This window comes from Phoca vitulina, unplaced genomic scaffold, assembly GCF_004348235.1.
Source record: "Phoca vitulina isolate PV1807 unplaced genomic scaffold, GSC_HSeal_1.0 scaffold15, whole genome shotgun sequence".
In the NCBI taxonomy this organism is placed as follows: domain Eukaryota; kingdom Metazoa; phylum Chordata; class Mammalia; order Carnivora; family Phocidae; genus Phoca; species Phoca vitulina.
The window spans coordinates 25,151,850-25,158,946 of NW_022589718.1; the positions used below are offsets into that span (position 1 = coordinate 25,151,850).

Here is a 7,097-nt window from a genome sequence, read left to right on the forward strand (position 1 = left end):
TGGGAGGATTGGGGGGCAACACGGAGAAGAGTGGGCCGAGAAGAAAAGGGGGAATGCAGCTGGCCCAGGCGAGCATTATACGACGTCACCTGCGAGAGGGGGCGCCTACAGACCCCTATTCATTTGCCTAATTTTGGTCAATTTAACAAACTTCAGGAGAAATTATTGTGGCTTTGTCAGGGAGGGTGAAGCCTTCTGATCGAATTAACAGCATGTTTTGATCCGGTAAATGTCATTAGAAAGGGAGAAACAATCGCGCTTAGAGTGCTCTGAGTAATGCGCCCAAGTGGAGACGCCAAAGCGCACGGCTCACAAAGGGAGCAAGTAGCTGCCACAGGGAACTTTTGTACCCGCCCATCGCCCAAGTTTTGACACAAAAAGGCATTATTTCATACTTGAATACGTTTAATCCAACGATTGTCTATTTTCTGCAAACATATTTTCACAGCATTGTTAACTTTTTATGTCCCCCTTTCGCGGGCGCCTTTTCTTAACGTTTGGGGGCGGGAGAGCGCAGACACTTTGGGCGTCAATATTTGTCACTGAAAAGGGCTCCGTGAAGTTAGGGAAGTTGATCTCTTTTTTATGGTTTTAGAGAGCGAATATATCGGGGGAGGAGGAGGGAGGGAAGGCACGAACAGAAACCAGGGAAGAAATTTGCTGGACGGGCCCGAGGGGAAGGAGGGGGGCGGCGGCGGCTGGGAACTCTCGCCGCCTCCTGCGCCCCTGCAGGCAGCCTGGCTAGCGGCCGGGGGGCCTCCTCCCCCACCCGCAGGGCTCGCTCCCGTTTGCTGCCTCGGTCCCGCACTCCGGGGGCTCCGGGCGTGCGGGGTATAGCTGGGGTGTGAGCTTTCTTGCAGATGGAAACTATAAAAATGGTTTTTGTTTTACAACCTGCTCTAGAGCCACTGAGCTCTCACCTTTTTCTGATCTGTTCCATCTGAGAACAACCGAGACCTCTCCTTAGATATCTTTCCCTCCTTTCCTGCCCCCTCCCCCCCCACCTCGCCTAAATTCTCTCTACTGTACTGGGCCGTGGCAGGGCCCGGACTCTCCCTTTGGGTGTCGTTTGTCCTCGGCAGAGGTGGCTAAGGAGGAGCCCCGCTCGCTGGTGGGACGTAGGGGGCTCCTAGGGCGCAGAGGCGGGCCTGGGGTGCTGGGCCTTGGGGAAGAGAGCGACCCACCCGCCGTGGCCTGGGAGGTGTGCGGCTCGGTGGGCACCACGCACCCCTAGGCTGTCCCTCTCCGTCTTGCTTTCGGTCTGGTCAGGACGTTTCTTTTCTACATCACGCCAGATTGGACACGACCTGCACCCTCCCGCAGGTCGCTCTGCCAGCCGCGGGTGCCCTCTCAGGGGTTGTCCATTTCAGTATATTCACTCGCACACAAAGGGATTAAACACGAACCCTTATCATCCAAATTAACTAACGTGAATGGGTAAAAGGGAGTGCGCACGCTTCTCACCCCACCCCACCCTCCCCTTTTAAGCCCTGGACTAGGCGTTGATCCTCTTACTGCTGGTGTTAACCACCAGCTGCAGGCACCTTGCGCCGGCCAAATTTCATTCCGTGCAAACTGTTGAATTGTTCGTGTTTGCTCCCCGAGCTGGGCTCCGGGGCCTGCCCAGGGCTGTAAGTACCCACGTGTGGCTTGGCCGGGGTTCATAGTAGGTAGGTGGGTGGAGGGTGGAGGTGGGGGGCAGGCACTTGCTTCCTCACCATGAACTCCCAGGCTTGCTCACCATGTCCTCCAGCGGCTGCAGCCCTTTCTGGGAGAGGGGGGACGCCCCACCCGGTTCCAGCGAGGCAAGGACTGTATTCAGTCCCAGCCGGAAGGCTCCAATCACACTGCCAAAAAGTGGGCCACCAGGACCCTCATGGCCATCTTCCCTTGAATCCTCCTCGGCAGGATGGTGATAAAGCGTTCCCTGATCTTGACCTAGTTCCCACCCAGAACCAAGCAGAGTCATGAACTGTGGGTGCTGGAGCCCAACAGGCGTTCACATCCCAGCTCCCCCCGCCCCTCACCAGCCGGGCCAGACTTTGGGCCGGGCCTCAGTGTCCTCTTCTGTAAAATGGAAACAATGAGTGTACTTACTAGGTCACAAGGTGGCCACTGAAATGAACTAAGTAAATATAAGCAAGGCACCTAAAATAAGACTGAAGTACTCAATTCATAGCTTCATTTTGCCCAGAAATCTCTTCTGCAGTGGCTCTCATGTGGTAGTGTTTTGTGGGGTCTGCGCCCTTGTGTGATATTTTCATTCATTTCATGTTTTTTTTTTTTTTTTTTCATCTCTAAGAAAGCTTCCCTCTCCTGAAAAGGCCACAGTACTTTCTCCTGAGGTTTGTTAAATTGACCCAAACTGGAACAAATGATCGGGGCGGTAGATGCCCCCTCTTGCAGGTGACATCACCTGGGGCTTGCTGGCCAGTGGGGTCCTCTCTGTGTGTGGGAGACTGAAAGAGGCTCTGAATGCAGAAGCTTCTTGATATCAGAGTCATTTCAAATGATTCAAACACTAGCCTCAAAGCAAAACTAGGAAGACTACTTAGAAATTAGGCAATGCTAATTAAATATTAGTCCGCACTTAGACTCCTAGTATCTGAAGACCTTTGTTGGAGAATACCGCAACCACAAGCCGACTATGTATGTTATGGTTGTGAATATTGCTTTTTTTTTTTCTTTATAGAGATGACCTGTAGCTTCCAAACACTGAAAAGATGGATTCTTTTGGGTTTCTCCCCAATTCTAGAAACTGAGGATTTATGGATTTGGGAAGGGGAAGAGGAAATGAATAGAACAAGGAAAATAGAGTGAGTATTTGGTAATTTCAGCCAAATTGCTCTAAGACAAAGTATTCTGGGTGATTTCAAATCTCTCCCTCCAACGCTCACCTCGAATACACAGAGCAGGTTTTTCTAGTTTCATTAATGGAACTGGGGATTTAATCAAGTGAGAAAATGTGAGGTACCAGCAAGACAAGGGCTGAAGGGAGTCGAATTCCTAGGCTCTCTTTCTGAAGCGAGTGGCATCACGGAATGTGGGACAGCGGGATCGTTCCTGTGAGAGAAGCCTAAAGACTGTCCCGTCCAGCACACCCTTGTACTGCGGGAGAGTCTGAGGGGCAAGCAGGAGACCCGATACTGCCGGTGGTGCGCGGTAGGCTGCTTCCTCAAAGTGTTCCCCTGTCGGTGGATTTGCTGACCTCCAGGCTGACCGCTCCAGCGTCCTCTCTGTTACTGTGCAGGAGAGTCTGGTCGGGGACATCCTGCTGCCTTTGGCTGGCGTGACTGTTGTCCGAGGCATCAGCTGCATCCTTGAGCCTCCTTTACGTGCTCCTACTTCTCACAAGTCCTGTGATGACAGCATGTTGTGAGCCCTGATAGGAGCCAGAAGCTGGGAATACCCAGCAGAAAAGGACATGGCCCATGGGCTGGTACTCTAAGAAAGGAGAAAATATTCTATTGATGGCCCCAGTCCAGTAGCCTCAACACAACGGTCACTCCCGATGCCTATTCTAGCAGACGTGCATTGGGTATCCTCTTGGGCTGGCCAATTCTCTGGACTTTAGCTTACTTACTCAGCATCCCGATTCCTCACCGCCCCCCTCTGATCACCAGTAGTATTCTCAACTCAATGATGGGATCAACAGGAAGTATGTGGCCGGGACAGTACCTGACAGTCTTTGCTGAACGGGGCAGCCCCTCTGAAACCACACTTGCTACTTAGCACCACCCTTTATCCAAATGCTTTTCAGCTTCTCTACCCTTATGGAAATCTTGACACGTCACGCCTGCTGCTAGAATCTGACACCTTCAGAAGTTGGTTTGTTTTGTTTTAAGGAAAAAACAAAGTGCTCTAATCCCTTGCTACTCCAATGGACTTAGACTGGCCCTGTCCTCACCACCTGGGAGCTCATAAGGAATGCAGAACCTCAGGCTCCGCCCCTGACCTAACTCAATCAGAATCTGCATTTGAACAAGATCCTCTGTGGACTCCAGTGTCCTTCAGAGTTCCAGAAGCACTGCTCTAGCTGAAGTTGGAGGCCACCATTTGATGGGCAAATCCAAGGTAGGAACGGCCACCCCGGGCGGGCGGCAGCGGGAGAGCAAAGGTAGAGGAGACTTCCAGGCTATCCTAGGTGGTATGAATTAATTGCATAGATTGAAAGGCTTCCCACGAACAAAGGGGGCTTTGTAGCTCTGCTTGTCCAAATATTCTATAGTGCATTTGCAGTACTTCCCTTAAGTACTGTCTCCTATATGCAATGATTTATTTCCTACTTGTCTATGTAGTACTTGAAAGTAATAGATGCTCTCAAATGTAGTTTTTCAACATTGTTTTGTTGAATGAAGCAAAATCTGGGATTGGAGCCCTGAGGATTATTTTGGCATCCATGCTCGAGCTAATTCAATAGGCAGTCTCTCACAGGACCCCATGTTGTCCTATTTTACCATTTATTTTTGGACTTTAAAAAGAAGTCCAAGAACTAGGGGGAGTATAAATATAACTACTGAGAAATAGTAATTTTAGGGAGATTGCAGGAGAGATGAGGCTGTTGCTGTCCATATTTTGATGTTAACGTTGCTTAGGAAAGTATGTTGCAGATGCCGTGAATGGTGTCCCTTATGGACTTTGATTATTCTAGGCAACTGGCTTTCTTTTGGGTTGATAATTATAGCTTTTCACTCTTGGTTAACTTGAGTGGCCATCCAGAAGTTATCCCTGAAGAGTTTTGGCTCATAGCGTTGGCTCTTTCTATAGCATGAAGATTTCATGTGCTCTACGGGGTAAATTTGCACAGAAAACTAGAGGTATATGCTACTGAAAATAAGAAATTATTGTAAATTACAATACATGACCGAGAACTTGGGGAAAAGATTCAGGTTGGGGAGAAATGTACATTATAGGAATGTTAATAACAGTTCCATTGTATGGGCTGTAACCCCGAGGTCTGAGGGTGGGTCACCTGATCCCATCCTTGCCTGCAGGTGACAGCCTGGCTCCTCCCCTTCCTCCCTGTCCCCTTCACTCATTCACCACCAGATCCAGCATTCACTGTATGCCAAGCATTGGACGGGATGACATCGCAGCCACTGAGAACAAATGTAGGGTGTTTGAAGAATCTGTAAGTTCTCACGTGTCAAAAGAAGCACCCTACTAAGGGATAGCCCTTAAGGGCAGACCCTCATTCGTAATTTGCCTGTTTGTTGCCCCCCACCCCCCAGTTTGTACCCCACTGATTACAGTTTCAGTCCACTCTATTTCTTTACATTAATCTTACCAATGAGACATGAATTTGAGGAATTTTAGCTTTTTCGCAGTGGGTTTGCAGCCAGAACACAGGTGTCATGAAAACCACAGCTCAACCTAAACCAAAATGGGAAAGGAAAATAATCACATCAACATTGTCGTCACTGGACACGTAGATTCGGGCAAGTGTACCTCTGTTGGTCATCTGATCTACCAATGTGGTGGGATCAGCAAAAGAACTATCGAAAAATTTGAGAAGGAGGCTGCTGAGATGGGCAAGGGCTCCTTCGAGTATGCCTGGGTCTCGGATAAACTAAAAGCCGAATGTGAACGTGGTATCACCACTGATATCTCCCTGTGGACATTCGAGACCAGCAAGTACTATGTGACCATCATTGATGCCCCAGGACACAGAAACTTTATCAAAAACATGATTACAGGCACATCTCAGGCTGACTGTGCTGTCCTGATCGTTGCTGCTGGTGTTGGTGAATTTGAAGCAGGGAGCTCCAAGAATGGGCAGACCTGTGAGCAAGCCCTTCTGGCTTCCACACTGGGTGTGAAACAACTAATTGTTGGTGTTCACAAAAGGGATTCCACTGAGTTATCCTACAGCCAGAAGAGACATGAGGAAATCGTTAAGGAAGTCAGCACCTACATTAAGAAAATTGGCTACAACCCTGACACAGTTAGCATTTGTGCCAATTTCTGGTTGGAATGGTGACAACGTGCTGGAGCCAAATGCTAACATGTCTTGGTTCAAGGGATGGAAAGTCACCCATAAAGATGGGGTTGCCCCTGGAACCACACTGCCCGAAGCTCTGGATTGCATCTCTGCCACCAACTCATCCAACTGACAAGCCCTGGCATCTGCCTCTCCAGGCCGTCTACAAAATGGGTGGTGTTGGTGCTGTCCCTGTGGACCGAGTGAAGACTGGTGTTCTTAAACCCGGCATGGTGGTCACCTTTGCTCCAGTCAATGTTACAACTGAAGTAAAGTCTGTGGAAATGCACCATGAAACTTTGAGGGAGGCTCTTCCTGGGGACAGCGTGGGCTTCAATGTCAAGAACGTATCTGTCAAAGATGTTCGTCGTGGCAGTGTGGCTGGTGACAGCAAAAATGACCCACCCATGGAAGCAGCTGGCTTCCAGCTCAGGTGATTATCCTGAACCATCCAGGCCAGATCAGTGCTGGATATGCACCTTGGCTGGATGGTCACGCAGCTCACATTGCTTGCAAGTTTGCTGAGCCGAAGGAGAAGATAGATCATCGTTCTGGAGAAAAGCTGCAAGATGGTCCCAAGTTCTTGAAACCTGGTGATGCTGCCATCATTGATGTGGTTCCTGGCAAGCCTGTGTGTGTTGAGAGCTTCTCTGACTCTCCTCCTCTGGGCCGGATTGCTGTTCATGACATGAGACAGACGGTTGCTGTGGGTGTCCTCAAAGCAGTGGACAAGAAGTCAGCTGGAGCAGACAAGGTCACCAAGTCTGCCCAGAAAGCTCAGAAGGCTAAGTGAATATTAGCCCCAATACCTGCCACCCACTCTTAATGAGTGGTGGAAGAACGGTCTCAGAACTGTTTGTGTCAATTGGCCTTTTTTTTTTTTTAAGATTTTATTTATTTGACAGAGACACAGCGAGAGAGTGAACACAAGCAGGGGGGAGTGGGAGAGGGAGAAGCAGGCTTCCCGCCGAGCAGGGAACCTGATGCAGGGCTTGATCCCAGGACTCTGGGATCATGACCTGAGCCCAAAGCAGACGCTCAATGATTGAGCCACCTAGACGCCCCTCCAACGTCATTGGCCATTTAAGTTGAATAGTAAAAGACTGGTTAGTGATAA

At 49.6% G+C, this 7,097-nt stretch overlaps 1 pseudogene; it reads left to right on the forward strand.

Moving 5' to 3' along the window:
* The first annotated feature begins 5,383 nt into the window (after nucleotides 1–5,383).
* Nucleotides 5,384–6,773, forward strand: LOC116637785 (annotated as a pseudogene).
* The last annotated feature ends 324 nt before the right edge of the window (nucleotides 6,774–7,097 follow it).